At 38.2% G+C, this 25,849-nt stretch overlaps 1 protein-coding gene across 11 annotated transcripts in view; it reads right to left on the reverse strand.

Annotated features, from left to right (window-relative positions):
- St7l (suppression of tumorigenicity 7 like) overlaps window positions 1–25,849 on the reverse strand; it is a 180,073-nt gene that overhangs the window by 27,716 nt on the left and 126,508 nt on the right. The window lies entirely within an intron of this gene.

Raw genomic sequence — 25,849 nt, forward strand, 5'->3', positions numbered from 1 at the left:
GAGAAATGAAATTTTTAAAAACAAATAAGTCCTGTAATCCCAGCAGCTCTGGAGGCTGAGACAGGAGGATCTCGAATTCAAAACCAGCCTCAGCAAAAACTAGGCACTAAGCAACTCAGTGACACCCTGTCTCTAAATACAATACAGAATAGGGGCAGGAGCTGTTGCTCAGGGGCAGAGCACTTGCCTAGCATGTGTGAGGCACTGGGTTTGATCATCAGTACCACATAAAAAAATAAAGGCATGCTGTCCATCTACAACTACAAAAAAATTTTTTTTTAAATACAGAATAAGGCTGGAGAAGTGGGCTCAGTGGTCGAGTGCCCCTGAGTTCAATCCTTGGTACCCACCCCCACCCCGCAAAAAAAAAAGAAATGAGTCCTGGTACACTGGCAAGTGAGTTATTTCTTTGGAGGGATGTGAAAGCAGCTTTTGCTCTTCCAAGGCCTCAGTGTCTTTATTACAGGGAGACTGGAGACAGGGAATAATCACATGGCTCTGTCCACACTGCGAAATGGCACTGAGAAACTACTGGGAAGTGTCAAAACTAGATAGGCCTTAGCCTGGAGAGTCATCTACTTAATCTGACAAGAATCCTGCTCACCAACCGGGCATGGTAGCACATGCCTATCCCAGCCACTCTGGGATTACAATGTCAAGGCCAGCTTGGGCAATTTAGCAAGACCCTGTCTTTTATTTTAAAAAGTAAAAATAGGGCTGGGACTGGAGCTTAATGGTAGAGCACTCGCCTGGCATGCGTGAGGCACTGGGTTCGATCCTCAGCACCACATAAAAATAAATAAAGGTATTGTGTCCACCTACAACTAAAAAAAAAGATATATATATATAATATATATATATATATATATATTATATATATATATATGTAAAAATAAAGTACCTTAGGGGTAGAGCACTTGCCTAGCATGCTCATAGTTCTGGGTTCAATCCCTAGCACCATCAAAAAGAAAAAACTCCCACTAACTCAATGAAGGATATAGTTCCCTAGGAACAGGGAATGCTTGACAGTAAATGGCCCTCAGCTATAGCACCTTAGAGAAGCTGCCTTAACTGGAAAAAAAAAAAAAAAAAGTCAGTTTGACCAAGTTATGTCTCCTTCCACGTGCAGCTTATATACAAAGACTAACAGGTATGAAGTTTATATTGGCCTCCTTGTCCTAGATGGGAAACTCTGAAGGGTCATCCCAGCTTTAATACCCCTTGCAGGGTTGGCTCAGACCTTTATTGGGACTTGCAGCTCAAATCTTTCACATCCTGCCCCCTTTTCCCTTCTGCTCCCTAGGTGTGGATCCCATGGGTCCAAGAAGCCTCCTGCCATCTAATCTCCATCCCAGAGTCTACGCTTCCTTTTGCTTACAATTAAGTCTTCTAAAAGAGGGAGGGCACATTTTCTGAATATTTATATGGGCCCATGTTCTTCATAAATTATTTTGCATGTTACTTCATTTAATCTACACAGCTACTAAAAGAGGTCAGGGTGGGGACTGTAGTTCAGTGGTAAAGTGCTTGCCTAACATGCACAAGCCCTGGGCTCAATCCCCAGTGGGGGTGGGGGGAGAGGACAGTACATCATCCCTACTTGACAAAGAATATATCATCCTGACACAATAAATTGCCCAAGGTCCTACAACAGAGCAGGGCTGAGATTTAGTCAAAGCTAGGATTCAAACCCTTGTACATTTGGCTTTCAAAGCCACATTCTTTTTACTGGCCACACTGGTATGTGCTTGCTGATAAAACTTAGGATGCACAAAGCCCTGGAACAAACCAACTAATACATTTGGGGAGTTTAGAATATTATATCGGGGCTGGGATTGTGGCTCAGTGGTAGAGCACTTGCCTAGCATGTGTGAGGCACTGGGTTCGATCCCCAGCACATTAAAAAAAAAAAAAAACAAAGGTATTGTGAACATCTACAACTAAGTTGTTTTTTTTAAAAGAAGAGTAATTTATCATCAGTCATAGACCTAAATATGAATCCCCTAATTTATTAGCTTACATTTGAAACCTTCGGCTAGAAACAGGATACTGAAGGGACTGGGTTTTATGAGGAGAAAGTTAAGGCTGATTTGCCTACACATGGAGTCATCAAATACGAGAGCTACAGGAAGCCTAGAATCCCTTAATTCTAGCTCCCTTATATTAATAAGATGAGAATGAGCCCTAAAAAGGCTAGGTGACTTTCCCAAGGTTACAGGTCTAGTTCATGGTAGAGCCCAGTCAGTCATCAGTCTGGCTCCCTGGGTCGGCCTCAGCTCCTCCTAGGCTGGCCTGGGACCAGCAATATCCTAGCCCGGCCCTGGCTGCTTCCTCAGGCACTCCTTCCTCAACTCTATCCACAATGTCTGCCTTTGATCTTATTCACCTGGGCTGCCCCATATTCCAGCCCTTGCCCTCTGCTCGGGCTTCTGGCTGCCTGCCACACTTGTTGCCACAAAAATCCTGTCCTGTTCTCTGAACAGGTTTGACAGCTGGAGTGAGGGTGGGAGTGGAGAGGATGGTGGAGCTCAGCTCCCAGGCTGTGCCTCTGTCTGGCATCAGCTCTGGGAAGAACTTACTCATAGGCATGCCTGGCTCCTCAGGTGTAGCTGAGAAGTCACAGGAGCTCTGGCATCTACCCCTCCCTGCTCCTGAATGTCTGGCCAGCCACGCCTGCCAGTGGAGGGGCTGCTGTGTGCTTGAGGAGAGGTGCCGCCTCGTCCTCCACCTGAACTCAAGCCCACAGCTCTCCCAGGGATGGCCTTGTGAATTCTCAAAACTTCCATATCTCCCTCCAACTTAGTGTGCACTCTCCTTCCTCCCTACCCACCTAACCCAGATCAAAGCCTTCTAGGACGGTGCCTCAGAGCAGATGGGTGTCCTCAGGAGGCCCCTAACCCAAAGGGATTGGGGGTGGTGACAAAGCACACACAGGCCCTTCTTCATCCCTTGCGTGTTTTCCCTCTCCTGAGTTGTGGTGAGTCAGCGCCACAGGGCCACACACAAGGCTCCCATTCAGGGCTCATTTTCCTTCTGCTCTAACTCAGATCTTGGCATCTTTGAATCCCTCACTCTATGTGGGCCTTATTCTTGCCATGGGAAAGCTCTGCTCCCTGCCCTGTGCCTCCTCTCTCTTTCCCCCAGCACTCCCCACACATACACCCACATTTCTCATCCTTGCCTTCTGAGAGTTGGCAATCCAGCTAGCTACAAACAGGACAGAGAACAAAATAGAAACGTTAAGCTATTAAGTCCCCAATCACATATCCAAGGGTATTTGTTGCTGCCATCTCTGCAGCCCTGAGCTGCAGATGGAGCTGTGCCCAGCCCTCATTTATTCAGCATATATGGTTATTAAGTGCTGGCCCGGTGTCAAGAGTCATGCTAAGGGTTGGAATTTACACTCTAAGGGTGGAAGAGGTCTCATAAAGGTGGCATCTCAAGCATAGTGCTGGGCAGGACACAGCAGGTATCCAAATAGGTGATGGGGTGCCAAGTGGCTGAGAGGGTCTGTAGGGCAGGGAAATCCATGGTCCTAGAGATTCAAGAAACCTGATTGAACTCTGGGCCTTGGACATGCTAGACACTAAGTAGCTCTCTCAGCTCAAGAAGCACCTGATTTTAAAAAACAGAAGCGGGAAGGATCTTGGGTAGGCTCACAGGGTATACCTACACTCTGTACAGCAAGGGATGAAAACGGAGTTTGAACAAACGAAAAAAAAAAACCCTGAAGAACGAAAGCCTTGTAGTTCTGTCCAACTCTGGGCAAGTCAGCAAGCCTCCTTCTTGGTTATCAGTCACATAAAGATAGAACAGAGCCGCTCCCCGGGGGTTTTGTGCCCCACAGACAGTAAGCCCTTGGTGATTACCTCTCCCTGGACTCTGACTCCGAGGCAGAGGCGGGCTGGGGAGGTTGCCTCTCTGGATTGGAGACGCTGGGTTCTGAACCAGTCCCGCGTCCTCGGTGCCCGGCGGCTCCTCCCGGCTGGCAGCCCCGCCCTCCTTCAGAAAGCTGGGTGGCTCGCGCCCCCTGGTGTTTGAGAGGCAGAAGCGGAACCTCCCTCCCAAGGGCTGGCCGCGCACCTGCCCCGGGGAAAGCACGGGGCCTCAGGCAGGAAGCCATGCTCAGCAGCTTCTCTGGTGGCTAAACCCAAAGCACAGCAGCCTCCTCTAAGGAATACAAAAAGCCTATCTACCTGAAAGGAGAGAGAAGAGAAACCACCTCACAGGATTGTTGTGACCCTTAAATGAGCAAATTTAAAACTTAAAATAGTCCCTGGAGTAAGTAAGCATTCAACAAGTGACAGCTCCCAGGACAATGACTGACACCTCGTAGACAGATGCTCAGTGGCTGCTAAAGAGGGGCCAGGCTGACTGACAATACTTATTTAATTGTGCTTCAAAAATGTTTTGCTCCTTCTACCCTACCAATGCTGTAAAATACAAAACTCTACCACAAAAATGGGACGTTACCCTCCATATATGTATGATATGCCACATATAACTAAAAAGAATTTAAAAATTAAAAAACCTTGAGTGAACCAAAATAAGCAAGAGCCAGCACTCTAGGAGGAAAACCAAGAGTTCATCTATCCAAATATCCATGCCACTGTCCTACTAGGTGCCTGGTACTGCCCTGGGTATTGTGATGGAAAAAATAAATAAGTTACAGTCCCTAGGGGACTTTAGATGTTGGTGGGAGAGACAAACATAAAACAAGGTGTTAGGTGGACTCTAATCCCCAACAGAGTCAGCGAAGATCTCACACAAGAAGTGACACTTGGCTGGCCTTGAAGGAGGTATGGATGCTCCTAGGTGAAGAAAAGATGAAGGACACTCCAGGCAATAAGAAGGATAGATTCCATGAAGCCCTGGGCTCAATCCCTAGCACCAAAAACAAAACCAAAAAACAGTATTTACAATATACCAAGTTGCAAACAGACATGGTGTTTCTGGTAAGAGGGTCTGGGGTGGGAGTGTAAACCTGGAGAAATAAGAGGAACAGGGAGGGCATGCTCTGCCTAGGGGAAGAAAATGAACTCTCTTGGGTGGGCCACCAGGAGTCTGAAATGAGGGGACATCATGAGCAGGGGCACACTTAACCACAAATCTAATGAAGTTAGAGCCTCAAGGCCTATCGTGGGCACAGCCCCTTCCAAGCCCTACAGGGTCCAAGTCATGTGGGCATTATCCTTTTTTTTTTTTTTTTTTCCAAAACTAAGATATCTTAACTGCAACCAGTTAACAGTTCTGTCTCCTCACTCTTCTCCTATATTATACTTCCCCCCATGTTGGGTGGCTTTGGAGTAGGGGCCATGGGAACTTTTGCAATTTAGTTAAAGGTGAATTGAATGGGGGACTAGTGTGCAGGTTTGAGGGGGTTTCTTTTTGCCTCCTTTCTTTTTTGGTGCTAGGGATTGAACTCAGGACTTTGCATATGATAAGCACTTTCTCTACCAATTAGCTACACCCCAGCCAAGGGGAACTATTTTTTAGTTCAAATCATATGACCTGCAGTCATTCCATGCAGAATTAGTTGACTTTTGATTAGCCATGCCAGCACAGGCTTAGCTTCTAGGAACCCTCCTGTCAATCATTGTGCTATTTCACCTTACAAATGACATGAGGAAAAGTGCCAAAAATGGTATTCTATGACTATATCCTATTGCACCTGGCGCTAAAAGTAAAGTGGGACATGGCGGAGATAAAGGTTTTTAATATGTGGAACCAGAACTGGTCTATAGAAAATTCCCCGTTATCAAATATATAAAGTTATGAGTAGGCAATAAATTTCTCATGAATGCCTAGCCAATATATTTCTCCTATCAGTAACACTCAGTAACATAGTGTGTATGATTATAAATGCACCATACCTTTAAAGATATAATTAAAGAGTGGGGAGTCAAAGATATGTTTGTAATTTTAGAGAAGTTTTCTTCTGGTCAAGATAAAATAACAGAACCTGGGTTTATACTCACATCCAAAACAACTTAACAATACACTAATCCTGCCACCTCAAAAAAAAAAATCAAATAACAAGGGAAAACAGCAAGAAAGGAACAAATACAACTGTAAAAAATAAAACAATTAACAAAATGGCAATAGTTAAGTCTTCACTTAATAATTACATTAAATATAAATTGATTAAATTTAACAATTTAAAGGCATTAATTGGCTGAATAGATTTTTAAAAACCAAGATCCAGAAAAGTTATTTTTAAAAATCTAATGAAGAAATAGATTTTTTAAAAAGACATATCAGCTGAAAGTGAAGGAGTGGAAAAAGATATTTCACATAAATAGTAACCAAAAGGAAGAGGGAGTGGCTATAGTTATATTAAACAAAATGGGTTTAAAATATAAAACTATCTCTAGAGATAAAGAAGGCCATTTGTTATATAATGACAAAAGGGCCTTTGTTTGTTTTTTGTTGTTGTTTTGTTTTTGTTGAGACAGGTCTCACTATGTTACCTAGGCTGATCTCAAACTTGTGTGCTCAAGTGATCCTCCCATCTCAGCCTCCTGAGTAACTAGACTATAGATTTGCACCACCATGCCCAGCTAATAAGAGTATATTTAATAGAAAATATACCAATTATAAATATATATGTACCCAACCTCAGAGCACTTAATTATATAAAGCAAATATTGATAGAAAACACATGAAACAGACTACTATATAATTCAAGTAGGGGACATCAATACTACACTTATAATAATGAATAGAACACCTAAACAGAAAATCGATCAACAGATGACTTGAACAACACTATAGAACAAATGGACCTAACTGAATAGGAAAGTTTTCTTGCGTTTTCACCCTTCAGCAAAAAAATCTTTCCAAGGGCACCACAAACATTCTCGAGGATAGACCACACCTTAGGTCCCCAAATAAGTCATAACAAATTTAAAGTCAAAATCATTCCAAGTATCTTTTCCAACCACAGAAAACAATAACAGGAAGAAAAACAGAAAATTTATAATGTGCAAAAACTAAACAACATACTCTTAAACAACCATCAGGTTGTTTAAAATTTCCAAGAGGAAAATTTTTAATTATCTTGAAACAAACAACACATACAAAAACCTATGTGAAACAGCAAAAGTAGTAATAAGAGAGGAGTTTTTGTAATAAATGCCAACATTCAAAAAGAAGAGCCAGAACTGAGTGTGATAGTTCATGCCTATAATCCCAGCTATTCAGGAGGCTGAGGCAGGAGGAACACAAGTTAGAGGCGCCTCTGGTTTACTTAGCAAGACCCTGTATGAAAATAAAAACTTTTTTATAGGGTAGGGATCAGAGTGGTGATAAAGCTCAATGGTAGAATGCCCCTGGGTTCAGTCCCCAGTGCTGCAGGCATGGTGGTAGCTGCCCCTAGTCCCAGCTACTTGGCGGAGGCTAAAGCAGAAAGATTGTTTGAGCCCAGGAGTTGAAGGTCAGCCTGGGCAGTATAGTAAGATTGCTTTTCAAAAAGAAAAAGAAGAGAAGAGGAAGAATAAGGAGAAATAGAAGAAGAAAACTCTCAAACAATCTGTTTGTTCTTTAGGAAATTAAAAAAACAAATTCTGTTCAAGTTGACAGAAGGAAGAAAATAATAAACATGAAAACAGAAATAAATAAAGAATACAAAAATGAAAAAAATATTAACAAAACCCAGAATTTAGCCAGGAGTGATAGCATGTGCCTACAATCCTAGCTACTTGGGAAACTGAGGCAGGAGGATTCTGAATTCAAAGACAACTTGGAAAACATAGTGAGACCCCATCTCAAAAAAACCAATTTTTTTCAATATTTGTTATTTTAAGAAGATAAACAAAATTGATGAACCCTAGGTAATATTAACTAAGAAGACTCAAATAAAAATCAGTACTGAAAGAGAAAACACTGGAACAAATGCCTCAGAAATTAAAAGACTTCCAAGAAACTATAATGAACAATTATATGACCCAAAACTGGATAATATAGAAGAAATAGAAATAATCCTAATATACAAACTTCCAAAATTGAATCAAGAAGAAACTGGAAGCCTAAAAAACAGATGAAAACAAATAAGATCAAATCAACAAAAAATTTCCCCCAGAAGAAAGTTCAGGACCACATGTCTTCATAGGTAAATGCCACCAAACATTTAAAGAATGTTTCCCCTTCCTTCTCCTCCTCTTTTCCTTCTCCTTCTTCTCTCTGATGGTACTAGGGGAATGAACTCAGGGTCACTTTACCACTGAGCTACATATATCCCCAACCCTTTTATTTTTTTTTGAGACAGGATCTCGCTGAGTAAACTGAGGCTGGCCTCAATTTTGTGATCCGCCTCAGCCTCCCATGTTGCTGGAATTATATGCATATGCCACCATGTCCAGCTGCCAATTCTTTAACTCTTCTAAAAAATAAAAGAGGTAACATTCCAAACTCACTCTGAGGCCATCATCAACTTAAAACCAAAATCGAAGAATACTACAAAAGAAAACTACAGGCCAATATCTTCAATGAATATAAGTGCAAAATTCCTCAATAAAATACCAACAAACTTGTGGGACTGCAAATTGGTGCAACCTCTCTGAAAAGCAATTTGGAGATTCCTCAAAAAACTTGGAATGGAACCATTATTTGACCCAGTTATCCTACTCCTCAGTATACACCCAAAGGACTTAAAATCAGCATACTATAGTGCAGTGGCCCCATCAATGTTTACAGCAGCTCAATTCACAATAGCCAAGCTATGGAACCAACCTAGGTGCCCTTCAACAGATGAATGGATAAAGAAAATGTGGTACATATATACAATGCACCATTACTCAGCCTTAAAGAAGAATGAAATTGTGGCATTTGCCATTAATGGATGGAACTGAAGACTATCATGCTAAGTAAAATAAGCCAATTACAGAAAACCAAAGGTAAGTGTTCTCTCTGATGTGCAGATGCTAACACACAATAAGGGGGTAGAGGGAAGAATAGAAGTTCATTGGATTAGACAAAAGGGAAGGGAGGGGAGTGGCAATAGGAAAGACAGTAGAATGAATCAGACATAACTTTCCTATGTTCTTATATGAATACACAACCAGTGTAACTCCACATCATGTATAACCACAAGAATGGGAAGTTATACTCCATATATGTATAATATGTCAAAATACATTCTACTGCTATGTATGACTAGAAAGAACAAATAAAAAACTGGCATAAAAATATCACAAACTAAACTTAATAACATGTTAAAAGAACCACACACAATGACCAAGTGTGATTTATTATACTATTTTATTTATTTATTTTTCCATGCTGGGGATTGAATCCAGGATCTCATGCATGCTAGGCAAGTTCTATACCACTGAACTATACTCCCAGCTCTATGATTTATTTATTTGCTTATTTTATTATTCTTTGGGTACAAGGATGGTTCACATATGCAAATTAAACAATGTGATACAATCCATTAATAAAAAGGAAAAATTCACATAGTCACCTCAATAGAAAAGAAAAAATCAAGAGCTCAAAAAGATACCTACACTCCCATGTTCCTTTCAACTAATTCAAATAGGCAAGATATGACCAACTTTATGTCCAGGAATGGATGAATAGATGAAGAAAACATGACTATACACCCCCCCTCACACACACACACACACACACACACACACACACCACACACTGGAATAATATAAGTTTTATTTTTAAAAAGGAAGGCTGTGATTGTAACTCAGTGGTACACTATGTGCCTAGCACGTACAAGACACAAGGTTCAAACCCCATTACTGGAAAAAAAAATTTAGATAAGCATAAAAAAGAAGGAATTATGCCATTTGTGACAACATAAATGAACTTGGAAAACATTATAGTAAGTGAAATAAGCCAGATGTAGGAAGACAACTATTGCATAATATCACTCATGTCAAATCTAAACTCATCAAATTCATAGAAACAGAGAGTAGAATGGTAGTTACCAGGGGCTAGGTGGAGTGGATGGGGAGATGCTGGGCGAGGGGAATGGAGTTTTAGTTATGTAAGATAAACACGTTCTTGAGAGCTAATGTCCGATAATATGACTATAGTTAATAATACGGTATACATGAAATTTGCTAATAGGGTAGATCTTAAGTGTTCTTACAGCAAAAAGAAAATGAAAAGAAAAAAGAAGGAAAGAAAGAAAGAAACGAGGGAAAGAAGAAAATGACAACAATAGGTGGCAATGAATATGTTGGCTTGATTGTGATGAATCCCTCACACTATATCAAATCATTGACTCTATACTTTTAATATATACAATGTAAGTTTTGTTGTTGTTTTGCTTTGGTTTTTGTTGTTGTTGTTGTTTGTTTCAGTGCTGGGAATATTAAACCCAGGGCCTGATACATACTAGGCAAGTACCATTGAGCTACGACCCCCAAAGAGCAAATTAAACCTAAAGTAAGCAGAAAAAAGTCAATTATAACTTTTTATAATGAAATTGAAAACAGAAAAACAATAGAGAAAAAAAATCAATGAACCTAAAACCTGGTTTTTTGAGACCAATAAAACTGATAAGCCTCTAGCCAGAATGATCAGGAATAACAAGAGAACATTATCAATATCAAGAATGGGAGGGCTGGGAATGTGACCTAATGGTAGAGTGCTTGCCTGGCATGTGTAAAATCCTGGGTTTGATCCCAACATTAAAGAAAAAAAGAGAATGAGAGATGTCATCACTACAGATTTTACAGATAATAAGAGAAAAAATAAAATATTATGAAAAAATTCATGCCAATTTAACAACTTGTAAAATCATTTAACAAATTTTATGAAGTGGAAAAATTCTTTGAAAGACAAACTACCATGGGCTGGAGTTGTAGCTCAGTGGTTGGGCGCTTGCCTCAAATGCGTTGGGCACTGGGTTCAATCCTCAGCACCACATAAACAAATAAATAAATAAAATGAAGTTATTTAAAAAAAAAAGATGAACTGCCAAAGCTTACAGAAGAAGAAATAAGTAACTGGCATGCACTGTACCCTATAAAAGAAAGAAACCAACTTCTTAATTTAAAACTTTCCCACAAAGAAACCTCAAGTCCAGATAGTTTCATTGGTGAATTCTATAAACATTTAAAGGAAAAAAAGAATATTGCAGGGTTGGGGTTGTGGCTCAGTGGTAGAGCGCTTGCCTGGCATGTATGAGGCACTGGGTTCTATTCTCAACACCACATACAAATAAATAAATTAAATAAAGCTTCATCAAATGGTACTATAAAAAAATTGCAAAAACTCTCCCAGAGTATTAAAAAGGTTGAAACACTTCCAAACTTATTCTATAAGGCAAAGCCATGATTTGACAACAAAACTAAAACCAAATTCCTAATGAAAAAAGAGGCAAAAATTAATAGTTTTATCAAATCAAACCCAACAAAATGTAAAAAGATTATATAAATATATATATCTCACATAAATGACCAACTGAAGGTTGGCAGGAAAGCAAAGTTGGTTTAACATTTGAAAAACAATAAATGTATCCCACCATATTAACAAATCCAAAAACGAAAAATTATATGATCGTGTCAATGCATTCATAAAAAGTATATGACAAAAAAAAATCTAATATCCATTGCAGATAAAAAGCTTAGTGAACTAGGAAGAAGGGAACTTCCTCAAACTGATAATAGTCACCAGGGAAAAAACTATAGTTACAGCAAATTTAATCATGAAAGACAAAATGCTTCTCCCAAGATTAGAAATAATGTAAGAATATCTACTTTCTCCACTTTTAGCTAAACATTAACTGAAGGTACTAGCCAGTGTGGTAAAGCAAGAAAAAGAAATAAAAGACATCCATATTGTAAAAGGAGAAGTAAAACCATTTGTATTTGCAGACAACATAGTCATTTCCATAGAAAATTTGATAGGTTTTATATTTTTAAAAAGTTACTAAAATTGATAAATGAATTTATCAAGATTGCAGAATAGAAGATCAATATATAGGGCTGGGGTGGTGGCTTAGTGGTAGAGTGCTCACCTAGCATGCATGAGGCACTGGGTTCGATCCTCGGCACCACATAAAAACAAACTAATATATCTATCTAAAAAAAAACAAAAAACTAAAGATACATAAATAAATAAATTTTTTTTTTAAAAAAAGAAGATCAGTATATAAAAATGAGGATGGTGGAAGGAGGGGACAGTTTCACCATGCTAGGGATTGAACCCAAGGCCTTACACATACAAGGCAAGTTCTCTACCATTGAGCTACAGCCCCAGCCCTCTTTTTATTTCTATCTTGAGACAGCTTCTCACTAAGATACCCAAGCTGGCCTCAAACTTATAATCTTTTGCCTCAGCCTCCTGAGTAGCTGGGATTTCAGGAATGTACCACTACTCCTGGCCCCAGCCCAGTTTTATTTCTCTATAGGCACATTGGAAAAAGAAATTAATAAATAATACTATTTACAATAGCATCAAACACATGAAACTTAGAAATACCATGAAATAACATACCATGAAATTTTGACAAGATTGAAGATCTAAGTAGATGGAGTGAGATACTGTGTTTATTCACCAGAAGACAATACTGCTATCAATTCTCTTTAAACTGATATGTAGATCCAAGCAATCCCAATGAAAACATCAATAGGCTTTTTTTTTCTTTTGTAGAAATTGACAAGTTAATTTTAAAATTCGTACAGGAACACAAAGGGCCTAACATAACCAAAACAAAGTTTAAATAATAAAAACAAAATTGGAAAAGTTTACCTCCTGATGTCAAGACTTCTTACAGAGTTACAGTAATCAAGACCATGCTCTATTGACATAAAAATAAACACCTATATTACTAGAATAATGAGAGTCCAGAAACAGATCCTCAAGTAGTGATCAGTTGATAATATCACAAAAATGTAAAACAATTCAATGAAGAAAGCATAGTATTTTCAATAAGTGGACATTTATATGCAAAAAACTAAAATTTGATCCATACTTCACACCATAAACAGAAATTAACTGAAGACATACTGTAGGCATAAATGTAAACCCTCGACTGGTGATGTAGCTTAGTGGAAGAGCACTTGCCTAATATGTGTAAAGCCCTGAATTTGATACCCAGCATTACAAACAACAACAACAAACAAAAAACAAACCCTAAAGTTATGAAAACTTGTAGAAGATAATATAGAAAATCTTGTGAGTAGGCAAATATTTCCTAAGATACCAAAAGTGCTATTCATAAAGAACAAATTGATAAATTGAATTTATCAAAACTGAAAACTTCTACTCTTCAAAAGATACTCCTAAGTGAATGAAAAGACAAGCCATTGAATAGAAAAATATATTTTCAAGTCATATCTAAAAAAGGACTTGAATCCAGAATGTATAAAGAACTCTCAAGCCAGGCACAGTGGCACACGCTTATAATCCCAGCAGCTCTGGAGGCGGAGGCAGGAGGATTGCAAGTTCAAAGCAACTTAGCATCAGCAACTTAGCACAGCCCTAAGCAACTCAGACTCTGTGTCTACATAAAATATAAAAAAGAGCTGGGCATGTGGCCCCTGGGTTCAATCCCTGGTACCACAAAAAGCAAGCAAACAAATAAAAAACCCCACAACTCTGAAAAGTCAATAAGAAAGCAAACAATCCAATAAAAATGGGGGAAATATTTTACAAGACACTTCAAAAAGAAGGCATATAGGAGGCAAATACGCAAAAGAAAAGATACTGAACATCTTCAGTCATTAGGGAAATGCAAATTAAAACCACAATGAGACAGCCCTATACATCTGTGGAAATGACTAAATTAAAATGACATTTCCTCCTATAGGTTGACAAGGAAGTAGAGCAACTAGAACTACTTATAGGAATATAAATGGCACAACTTTGAGAAATAGTATGATATTTTCTTTAGAGTTAAACATACACTTAGATGCCACATGATTCACCCATTTTACTCTTAAGTATTTATACATAAGAAAAATAAAGTGTATGTTTACACAAAGATTATAAAATAATGTTCATAAGCAGTTTTATAGTAATAACCAAAAACTTGAAATTACTCAAATATCCATCAGCAAGTAAAAGTAGTATATCCATACAATTGAATACTATTCAGCAACAGAAAGGATAACTATCAATACATTCAACAATATTGAAACAGACCCCCAACTCATATGAAGAATGGAGGCTGAGAGACTCCTTGCCATGACAGACACCCTGGGGGAGTAGAGATTGTGACAGAGGAGTGGTAAAGTCTTCCTTCCCAGTTTCAATATGGATGGATCTCAAAGTAATTATGTTGGTGAAATAATACAGATTTTTTAAAAAATATATATCATTCCATTTATTTAAGATTCTATAAATGCAATATGCAGTTAACAAAAGCAGATTAGCAGATGCCTCGAGATGATGGGGAGCAGGGAGATGCAGACAGAAAATTTAAAAGGTGTGACATAATAAGAAATACATATTTGGTCACATATATTTGGTGTCTGTCCTCTGTTTCCTAACACACAGCTACTAAAACCTAGGAATCTCCAAAGTGTCTTTTTGTGTGCTAATGAATAACAGGTGGGCTGGGAAACCAGCCTCACGATGTTGCCTGGTTGCTAGGGGAACAAATAAGGAGATTAGAAGTTTGGAAACTTCAGCCCTACCCATCCTAACCTCCTGGGAAGAGAGAGGCTAATGGTTGAATTGATCACTAAAATGGCCAATAACTTAGTCACCCATGCCTATGTGATGAAACCTTCATAAAAACCTAAAGGTCAGGGTTTGGAGAGCCAGAGTTGCTGAACATGTGGAGGTGCTCTAGGGTGGCACCCCTGGAGAAGGGATGTTCCGTGCATCTTTTCCATCTGGCTAGCTGTTCATTTGTATTCTGGATCATTTCTTTTATTGATATAATAAACCGGTAAACTTAAAGAAGTATTTCCTGAGTTCTGTGAGCCACCCTAGAAAACTAATTGAATTTAAGCAGAGGGTTGTAGGAATTCTCAATAGGCAACTGGTCAGAAGTCCCAGAAGACAGGATTTGCAGTTGGCATCTGAAGCCAAAAGAATCTGCTCCTTCAGCCCTATTCTAAAGTGAGAATATGGACAAAGAAAGCCTCAACCTCTAACCACAGTCACTAACGTGTAATTTGAGCAAGAAAATCATGTTATAAATCATGAAGATTTTAGGATTATTTGTTACTGCTACAAACTTGACTAATACAAACTCTATATCAGAACAGAATCTGTTAAGCTGGGGGGTGTAGTTCAGTGGTAGAGGGCTTGCCTAGTATATGTGAGGCCCTGGGTTCTATCTGCTGTGCTGCCACCACCACCACAATAAAAGATAGAGACAGGAAGAGTGTTTCAGGCTAAGGGAAAAGTGTGAGCAAATATGAAGAGTTAGGGAGAATTGGGCAGAGGGGGTTAAAATAGATGCCTACCGTACACCACTTCCACAGGTAAATTCCCTATTCATTAAAGATCTTAATAAAAGAATATAAAAAGCATTAGGAAAATATTAGATTAATTTTATAATTGTGGGAGTGGAGGACAACTTCCTAAATAAGATAGTAACCTGGAAGCCATAAATTTATGTGTAACATCACCATTAATGAAATTAAAAGGGAAAAAAATATTTGCGATACATATAATAAGGACTTATATTTCATAATATGTAAAGAAATCTTTATAAATCAATATGAAAAAGATACTCAAGCCAGGCACAGTGGTCCAGCCTGTAATCATAGCAACTCAGGAGGCTGAAGGAGGAGGATGGCAAGTTCAAGGCCAGCCTGGGCAACTAAGTGAAACCCTGCCCTAAAATAAAAATAAAAAGACTGGGGAGGTAGCTCAGTGATGGAGCACTCCTGTGTTCAATAAAAAAAATAAAAATAAATTAAAAATAAAGACACTCACTGGGCGTGGTGGTGCATGCCTGTGATCCCAGAGGCTCAGGAGGCTGAGGCAGGAGGATCACAAATTCAAAGCCAGCCAAAGCAAAAAGCAAAGCACTAAGTAACTCAGTGAAATCCTGTCTCTAAATAAAATACAAAATAGGGCTGGGGATGTGGCTCAGTGAGTTCAACCCCCAGTACCAAAAAATTAAAACAATAAGGCACTCAAAAATTCCAATTTCTGGTACAACTGAACAAACTGAAAAATCAGGAAGTCTTTTTAGATTCATCAGAGAAGTTAGGTCACTGGGCAAACTGCTTCTGCCAAGATTGCAGACACAGATAAGTGAACACAGAAAATCACAACTTAGAGCAAAAACCCATGAGAAATTCCAGGTAGGGAAAACTGAATTGTAATTGGTGAACTGCTGAAAGCTTAGTATGACAACTCCAAGAATTAAAAATTCCACAGGGACCCAGTCATGGGGGCCCCTACATTGTGTGTGTGTGTGTGTTACTAGGGATTGAATTCAGAGTTAATCTACCCTTTACCACTGGGCTACAACCCTATCCCTTTATACTTTTTTTTTGAGACAGGGTCTTGCTAAGTTGTCCAGCTTCCCAAGTAGCTGGGGTTACAGGTGTGCACTACTGTGCCCAGCTCATTCTTTTCTTTTTTCTTTTTCTTTATTTTTTTTTTTTAGCTGTAGGTGGACACACTATCTTTATTTTATTTTTTTTATGTGGTGCTGAGAATCGAACCCAGTGCATCACATATGCTAGGCAAGTGCTCTACCACTGAGCCACAACCCCAAGCCCTCATTCTATTCTTATGAGGCCTGCCTTCATCAGAAATTTTTACCAGACTCTAAACTATTAAGGGTGTTTCAGGACCTAATCAAACTGGGAAAAGGAGAACACTCAACACCAGCCCATTCTGTCCCACCTAAGAGGTGGGAGAATTGAGAAACCCCTGTGAAGTTCACAGACCCAGAATCACCAAAAGACTGAGACCTGACCATAGGACCCTAGAATGCTTCCTTTCCATCACCTGTCACAACACTGCTCAGGTTCTATTTGCAACAGTCCTTTTTACTTAGTATATCAAGCCGGGCTATCAAGAAAAAATTACAAGGCACACTAAAAGGTAAAGAATGCAGTTTGAAGTGCCACACATTCAACAGAACCAGACTCAGTTTATGGTAGAGATGTTTTAATTATCAGATCTGGAATTTAAAACAAGTATGATTAATAAACTAAGGATTCTAATGGATAAATAAAACAATGCAAGAACAGATGGGCAATGTAAACAGAGATGAAAATTCTAAGAGAGAATCAAAAAGAAATGCTAAAGATCAAAAACACTAACAGAAAAGAATAATGCTTTTTCTGGGTTCCTTAATAGATAGGCACAGCTGAGGAAAGAAGCTATGAGCTTTGGGTCACTTTAAGATAAACTTTCAAAACTGAAAATCAAAGAAAAAAGTCTGGAAAAAAGAAAAAGCAAATAATATCCAAGAACTGTGGGACAACTATAAAAGCTATAACATATATATAAGAGGAATGCTGAAAGATAAAGAAAGAGAGAAAAGAACAGAATATTTGAAACAATAATAACTAGGATTCCCCCACAATTAATGTCAGATGCCAAACCCAGGTCTGGGAAGCTTGGAGAACACCAAATAGAAAAATGCCAAATGTAGCTCAGTGGTAGCGCACTTGCTTCACATACACAAGACCCTCAGTACTGCAAGAAAAAAAAAATCAAAAAACCAGGCTAAGAAAAAAGTCATAAATTAATAATATCAGAAGTGAAAACAGGGACATCATTATAGATCCCAGGGACATTTAAAAGATAATCAAGGAATATTATTAACAGCTCTGTGCCCACAAATTTGACAACCTTTATAAAATGGACTGATTCCTTGAAAGATATATTCTGTGAAAATTCACAAAAGAATAAATAGAACAGATTGGGGATGTAACACAGTTGTAGAACTCATGGGGCTTGCACAAAGCCCTGAGTTCAATTTCTAGGACTGCAAAAAAATAATAATAATAAAAGAAAGAAGAAAAAAGAGGAGGAGAAGGAAGAAAAAATAGAAATAGACTATCTGAACTGATTTAAAATTAAATCAAGAATTTATAAACTTCCAAAAGGGAAAACACTAGACCTAGATAGGTTCACCAATGAACTCTAAAATACATGTAAGTAAGAAATGCTCCTAAGTCTCCATCATCTCTTCTGGGAGACATAAACAGAAGGAATACTTTCTAACTTATTTTATGAAATCACCATTACTAACACCAAAATCAGACAAAAACTTTACATGAAAAAACTATGGACTAATATCTCTCATTGTTACAACTCCTACACAAAATATCAGTAAATTTAATTCAACAATGTATAAAAATAACTATATACCACATCCAGCTGGGATTTATCCCAGATATACAAGACTTGTTCAATATTCAAAACTCAATTAAACACATAAATAGGTGAAAGAAGAAAAATCACATGATCATCAATAGATGCCAAAGTCAGTCACAGTGGAACATGACTTTAGTTTCTTGTATTGGGAGCCTGAGGTAGGAGGTTTTCTTGAGCCCAGGAGTTTGAAAACTGCCTAAGCAACATAATGAGACTCCATCTCAAAAAGCATTTGACAAAACTCAACATCCATTCATAGAAAATCCTCTTAACAACTTACAAGGAAACTTCCTCAACATTTACAAGTAGCTTAATAGTGAAAAACTTGAAGCTTTCCCATTAAGAGTAGGAATAAGACAAAGGATTGGTCTTCTATTTCACCAATCCTTTTCTTTTTCTTTGGTTCTGGGAATTTGAAATAGGTGCTTCACTACTAAGCTACATCATCAGTTATTTTTATTTTTTATTTTGAGACAGGGTCTCAAAAGTTGCTGAGTATCTCATAAACATGCTGAGACTGGCCTCAAACTTGTGATCCTCCTGCCTCAGCCTCCTGATTCGCTGGGATTACAGGTGTCCATCATTGCATGTAGTTTGTAACAACTCCTTATCAACACCACAAAGGAAGTTCTGAAGAATGTGATGAAATAAGAAAAATAAATAAAACAGTATTCATCAGCTTTTCATTACCTGACACAACTAATTTATAAAGAAAAGAGGTATAGTGGGTACAATGGCATATGCCTGTAATCCCAGTGACTCAGGAGGTGAAGGAAGAAGTATCATAAGTTTGAGGCCAGCCTCAGCAACTTAGTGAGCTCCTGTATCAAAATTTAAAAAAAGGGCAAGGATGTAGCTCAGTGGAAAAGCACCCCTGGGTTCAATCCCCCAGTACCAAAAACAAACAAACAAAAACCCTCTTAAAACTCAATAGGGCAATCTGGTGGAGCATTTGTCTCTGGAGTCCCTTTCTTTAGATGCATTTCTAGGCTCTCCCTCCTATGCTCAGGAGCCCCAGCTTTCTCCACTACACAGGTTCTGAAAGAACCATAGGGAGAACACTGGGCACCCAAAGCCAGGAAATGTAAAATTGATGAAGATTGCAAACAAAGAAAAACAACTGCAATAAAAAATCCAACTATTTACAATCACTGGTCCAGGAGTACAAAGCAAGAAAATACAGAGCCCAGGTGAACAAAACAACAATAGAAGGGGAGAAGTTGGCATTTTAGAGGAAAGAAGCATCTGACAGCAAACCCACAAAGACCCACAAAGCAAGAAGAAATCTTTTCAGTGAGATGGCAATTAGTATTATAGACATCAGGGGCTGGGGGTGTAGCACAATGGTAGAGCACTTGCCTAGCATGTGTGAGGCACTGGGTTCAATCCTCAGCACCACATAAAAATAAAAATAAATAAATAAAATAAAGGTTAAAAAAAACTATTGCTGGAGCAATTGGGCATTCATTTGAAAAAAAATATTATAGACATCAAAATGGAGTCCAGACATTTATCTTCACACATCAGTTACTGACATTAGTTCTATTCCTAGCTCCCCTTCTGACTGAGAGAGACTGGAAAGTGATTGGGACACTTCAAGCCTACAGAGTAGAGACACTGCCACTGAGAAATTCTTACAACCTTGCCAAATAATAATGAATCTCACCTACACAAGACTGAATGCCACCTGAGCCTAAATGTAACTTTGACACATAGAAGTGGGGAGACAAAACCCCTCAAACAAAACCCAGGCTCCTAGGAAGAGCAGCCTTCAGTTCCCACGCCCCCTTGACATCTACACATACATCAATAACACAGAAATCCCAGAATTTTTTTTTTAAATTTATCTACACACATAAAAGAAGATGTGCAAGTCCAGGACCTCTGAAAACATGAAGAAACAGGCAAACAAATCTGCCCCCCCCCCAAACTCAGAACCCTCCAACAAAGGATCCCACAAATACAGAAGTAGGTGAGATTCCAGAAAAGGATTATAAAAATCTGGTTATTAAAATGTTTAGTGACTAAAAGAAAATCTAAGTAATGAACTAAGAGAGCAAATGCAGGAGATGAAAGACTACTGCAAAAAAGAAATAGAAATAGTGAAAAGAAACCAATCAGAACTACTGGAAATGAAAGACATGAATCAAATGAAAGAATATTAAAAGCTGCAAGAGAGAAACATCAGATCATATTTAGAGGTAAACCAATAGGGCTTACTTATGACTTCTCAGAAGTGATTCTTGATTTTAGCAGACACTAAAATCAAGGAGGGCTTCAAATGAGATATTCCAGGCTCTAAAAGAAAACAACTGCCAACCAAGATTGCTATACCCAGCAAAACTCTCTCTCACATTTGATGAGGAAATTAAAACTTTCCATGAAAAGAAAAGCTTAGGGGCTGGGATTGTGGCTCAGTGGTAGAGCACTTGCCTAGCATGCGTGAGGCACTGGGTTCCATCCCCAGCACCACATTAAAAAATAAATAAATAAATAAACAACAACAACAAAAAGCTTCCTTTAAAAAAAGAAAGAAAGAAAAAGATAAGCTTAAAGAACACATAGCACCCATGCTGGGGTTGTGGCTCAGCGGTAGAGTGCTTGCCTCGCACGTATGAGGTACTGGGTTTGAGCCTCAGCACCACATAAAAGTAAATAAAATAAAGGTATTGTTTCCATTTACAACTAAAAAAAAAAAAAAGAATACATAACAACCAAGCCAGCACTACTAAGAATCCTCAAAGATAAATTGCACCACAAAGGAACCCAAAAACAAAATCCAGAACTCTCAAATAAGTGAAGTTCAATATAAGACTAATCCGCTAAATTAGAATCAAGACAGAATTAAATATAACAAAAAAATGGTAGCAGACCACAAACACACAATCATAATAACACTGAATATAAATGGTTTCAACTCTCCAATTAAAAGACAGACTCGCCAGGTATGGTGGTGCACACCTGTAATCCCAGCAGCTCAGGAGGCGGAAGCAGGAGGATCACAAGATCAAAGCTAACCTCAGCAAAAGTGAGGCACTAAGCAACTTGTTGAGATCCTGTCTTGAAATAAAATACAAAACAGGGCTAGGGATGTGATTCAGTGCCCTGAGTTCAATCTCCCATACCCTCCCCCAAGAAAAGACATAGGCATATTCATTCACATAGTGAATGAATCAAAAAACAAGATTCAAATATATGCTGTTCATAAGAGACTCATCTGATAGGCAAAGATGCTCACAGGCTGAAGGAAAAAGGATGGGAAAAAAGTATCCAATGCAAATGGAGTTCAAAAACAAGATGGATTAGAGATCCTCATAGCTGATAAAATTGATTTCAAGCAAAAATTAATCAGAAGAGACAAAGAAGGTCATTACAACCTAGTAAAGGAAACAATCCATCAAGAGGATATAACAATAGTAAATGTATATGCCCCAAATGTCAATGTATCAGTTACATTAAAAAATACTCCTTGACATTAAATCCCAGATAGATCAGAATAAAATAATAGTGGGTGATTTCAACACACCTTTATCACCAATAGACAGGTCATCAAAGCATACAATCAATAAAGATACATTCAACCTAAATGATAGTATAAATTAAATGGACCTAATAGACATTTATAGAATATTTCACCCCCAAACTGCTGAAATCACCTTCTTCTCAGTAGCTCGTGGAACTGTTTTCAAAATAGACCACATTCTAGGTCACAGTACAAGTCTTAGCAAATACAAAAAGATTAATATAATCCCATACATTCTATTGGATCATAATGGAACAAAACTAGAAATAAAAAGTGAAAAAAATAATAAGAACATGAGAAAAGAAATTCTTAAAAATAAATGAAAACAAAGATACAACATATCAAAGTATTGGGGGCAGTATGGAAGCAGTTCTAAAAGGAAAATTCATTGAGTGCTTACATTAAAAAATAGAGAGATCTCAAGTAAATAAGCTCATGTTCCACCTAAAAGCCTTAGGGGAAAAAAGAACAAAATAACTCCAAAGTCAGTAGAAGACAAGAAATAATAAGAATCAGAGCCCAGATTAATAAAATCAAGAATAAAAAATAATATAAGGATCAATATAACAAAAAGTTAGTTCTTGGAAAAAAATAAATAAGCCAAACTAACCCCAAAAAAGGAGAATACCCAAATCAACAAGATTAAAAATGAAAAACAGAGATATTATCACAGATACTTTTGAAACCCAGAGGATCATTAGAAACTATTTTGAAAATTTATAATTCAATAAAGTTCAAAATCCAGAAGACATTGGCAGATTTGTAGACACATATGACTTACCCAAACTGAACAGGAAGATATAGAAAGCCTAAACAGACCCATATCAAGTCGTGAAATTGAAACAGCTATTTACAGGCTAGCAATAAAGAAAAGCCCAGGACCAGAGGGGATTATCAGCAGAGTTCTTACCAGACCTCTAAAGAAGTACTAACCTGAGTCCTCCTCAAATTATTCTATGAAATGGAAACAGAGGGAATTCTCCCAACACATTTTATGAAGCCACTATAACCCTGATACCAAAACCATACAAAGACTATCTAGGAAAGGCAACTACAGACCAATATCCCAGATGAACATAGTGAAAAATACTTAATAATATATTAGCAAACCACATTCAAAAATATATTAAGCCAGTTGCTGTGCCACACGCCTGTAATTCCAGCAACACGGGAGGCTAAGGCAGGAAGATTATAAATTCAAAGCCAGCCTCAGCAATTTAGCATGGCCCTAAGCAACTTGGTGAGACCCTGTCCCAAAATGAAAACAATTTTAAAAAGGGCTGGGGATGTAGCTCAGCGGTAAAGTACCCCAGGATTGAATCCCCATTACGCTCTCCCCGCTAAAACATATATATACATATAACATATATTATGATCAAGTAGGCTTCATCCCAGAGATGCAAGGATGGTTCAACATACACAAATCAATAAATGTAATTCACCATCTAAATGGAATCAATAACAAGAATCTTATGATCAAGTCAATAGATGTAGAAAAGGCCTATTATAAAATACAGTAACCATTTATGTTAAAACACTGGAGAGGGCTGTGGCTGTGGCTCAGGGGTACAGCGCTCGCCTAACATGCGTGAGGCACTGGGTTCGGTCCTCAGCACCACATAAAGTAAAATAAAGACATTGTGTCCACTTATAACTAAAAACTAAATGTTTAAAAAAAAACATTGGAGAAACTAGGGATGAAGGAACTTACCTCAACACTATAAAGGCTTTGTATAAGGGTTTTAAAAAACCCTTAGCCAAAATCATACTGAATGGAGAAAAACTGAGAGCTTTTCCTCTAAAATGAGGAATAAGACAAAGATGTCTACTCTCATCATTTCTATTCAAGTTCTTGAAATTCTAATCACGCCAATCAGGCAAGAGAAGGAAATTAAAGGGATACAAATTAGAAAAGAATAAGTCCAATTCTCACTATTTGCTGATGACATGATCCCAGATCTATAAGACCCAAAAAATTTCACCCCAAGACTTCTAGAGCTGATAAATGAACTTAGCAAAGTAGCAGGATACAATATCAACACTCATAAATCAAAAGCTTTTCTATACTCCAGTAGTGTTTCAACTCAGAAAGAAATTAGGAAAACTACCTCCTTCATAACAATAACCTTAAAAAAATCTGTGAATTAATCTAACTAAAGAGGTGAAAGATCACTACCATGAAAACTATAGAACACTGAAGAAAGAAACTGAAGAGGACCTCAGAAGACGGAAAGACATCCTATGTTCTTGGATAGGCATAATTAATATAGTCAAAATGATTATATTACCAAAAATAATGGACACATTCAATGCAATTCCCACCAAAATACCAATGACATTTCTCATAGAACTGAAAAAAAAAAGACAAACAAACAAACAAGAAACAACCCTGAAATTCATTTGGACAAATAAGAGACCCAGAATAGTCAAAGCAATTCTGAGCAAGAAAAATGATACAGCAACCATCACAATACCTGATCACAGATGATATTACAGAGCTACAGTAGCAAAAACAGCATAAATTGGCATCAAAACAGTCATGAAGACCAATGGAATAGACCTAAATTTATACAGTCATCTGATACTTGACAAAGGTACCAAAAATATATGTTGGGGTGCCGCAGTCTGGCTGGGCACAAATCACTAGCCACTGAAGCAGGAACAAACTTTATTTTTAAACTGCAGGAAAACACTTCACACAGCTCCCGGGGAATCCTCCCGAATGCCACCAGGCTTGTCCAGGAACCCCCAGCCGGAAATATCTCTCCCGGAAATCCCTCCTCCTGCACTTCCCCAACCAATGGGAACTCTCGGGGAATCCCCGGAAATCCCCACGAGAACTCCAAAATAGTGCGAGAACTCAAAAGTTGCGGCAGAGGCGGATAGTAATGCCTCGCCTGTCAATCAATACTGTTGGCAAAATGCCAGGGGCCATACAGACTCAGCCGTGGCTCTCAGCATTGGGGAAAAAAGCCCTTTTTAATGAATGGTACTGGGAATACTGGATATCCACATGTAGAAGAATGAATTAAGATCCCTATATTTCACCCTGAGCAAAAGTCAAAACAAATTGGATCAAAGACTTAGAAATTATACCAGAAACCTTGAAACTGCTAGAAGGAAAAATAGGGTCACCACTCCCTCATATAAGTGCAGTCTCCAACTTCCTCCACAAGACCCCTAAAGCTCAAGAAATAAAGCCTAAAATCAATAAGTGGGATGCCATCAAATTCAAAAGCTTCTGCACACAGAAATGGAAATTTTAAAGAGTGAAGAGAGAGACTATGGAATGGGAGAAAATCTTTGCCAGCTACTCCTCTGAAATGGGATTAATATCCAAAATATATGAAGAACTTAAAAAGCAATGCCCCTGGCAAAATAGCCCAATCAATAAATAGGGAAACAAAGAAAAACATCTCAAAAGAAGAAACATGAATGACCAAGAAATATATGAAAGAAATGTTCAGCATCTCTAGCAATTAGGGAAACGCAAATCAAAACTACATTAATATTTCATCTCACTGAAGTCAGAATGGCAATTATCAAGAACATGAAAAATAATCAATGCTGGTGAGGATGTGGGGGAAAAGGTACACTCTTACACTGTGTACCTACCGGACTGCAAATTAGTACAACCACTCTGTAAAGCAGTATGGGGATTCCTCAAAAAACTAGGAAAGGAACCACCATATGACCCAACCATCCCATTCCTTGGTGTTTCTCCAAAAGTTCTAAAATCAGCATCCTATATGGATACAGCCATTACAATGTTTATAGCAGCACCATTCTCAATAGCCCAATTATTAAATCAACTCAGATGCCTGTCAATAAATGAGCAGATTAAGAATATTTGGTATATATACACGATATAGTTTTACTCAGCCATAAAGAATGAAATAAATAGAGGATAGGAAAGGCAGCAGAATACAACAGACACTAGTATGGCAATATGTAAATCAATGGATGTGTAACTGATGTGATTCTGCAATCTGTATACGGGGTAAAAATGGGAGTTCATAACCCACTTGAATCAAAATGTGAAATATGATATATCAAGAA

The sequence above is a fragment of the Marmota flaviventris genome, chromosome 10 (assembly GCF_047511675.1).
Source record: "Marmota flaviventris isolate mMarFla1 chromosome 10, mMarFla1.hap1, whole genome shotgun sequence".
Taxonomy (NCBI): Eukaryota; Metazoa; Chordata; class Mammalia; order Rodentia; family Sciuridae; genus Marmota; species Marmota flaviventris.